The sequence below is a fragment of the Bison bison genome, unplaced genomic scaffold (genome assembly GCF_000754665.1).
Source record: "Bison bison bison isolate TAMUID 2011002044 unplaced genomic scaffold, Bison_UMD1.0 scf7180017858173, whole genome shotgun sequence".
Lineage (NCBI taxonomy): Eukaryota > Metazoa > Chordata > Mammalia > Artiodactyla > Bovidae > Bison > Bison bison.
In genome coordinates, this window is record NW_011488746.1 from 4,175 (window position 1) to 5,032 (window position 858).

The window sequence follows — 858 nt, forward strand, 5'->3', positions numbered from 1 at the left end:
AGCTCCAGAAAGAATAAAGAGATGGAGCCACAGCAAAAACAACAAGCAGTTGTGTATGTGACTGGTGATGGAAATAAAGTCCGATTCTGTCAAGAGCAACATTGTGTAGGAACCTGGAATGTTAGGTCCATGAATCAAGGCAAATTGGAAGTGGTCAAACAGGAGATGGCAAGAGTGGACATTGACATTTTAGGAATCAGTGAACTAAAATGGACTGGAATGGGTGAATTTAACTCAGATGACCATTACATCTACTACTGTGGGCAAGAATCCCTTAGAAGAAATGGTATAGCCATCGTAGTCAACAAGAGTCCAAAATGTAGTAAATGGATGCAATCTCAAAACGACAGAATGATCTCTATTCATTTCCAAGGCAAACCAATCAATATCATGGTAATCCAAGTCTATGTCCTGACCAGTAATGCTAAAGAAGCTGAAGTTAAATGGTTATATGAAAACCTAAAAGAGCTTTTAGAACTAACACCCCCAAAAGATGTCCTTTTCATTATGGGGGACTGGAACACAAAAGTAGGAAATCAAGAGATACCTGGAGTAATGGGCAAATTTGGACTTTGAGAACAAAACGAAGCAGGGCCTAGGCTAACAGAGTTTTGCCAAGAGAACACACTATTCATAGCAAACACCCTCTTCCAACAGCACAAGAGAAGCCTCTACACATGGACATCACCAGATAGAATACAGAAATCAGATTGATTATATTCTTTGCAGCCAATGATGGAGAAGCTCTATATAGTCAGCAAAAATAAGACCAGGAGCTGACTGTGGCTCAGATCATAAACTCCTATTGCTAAATTCAGACTTCAATTGAAGAAAGTAGGGAAAATCACTAGACCATGC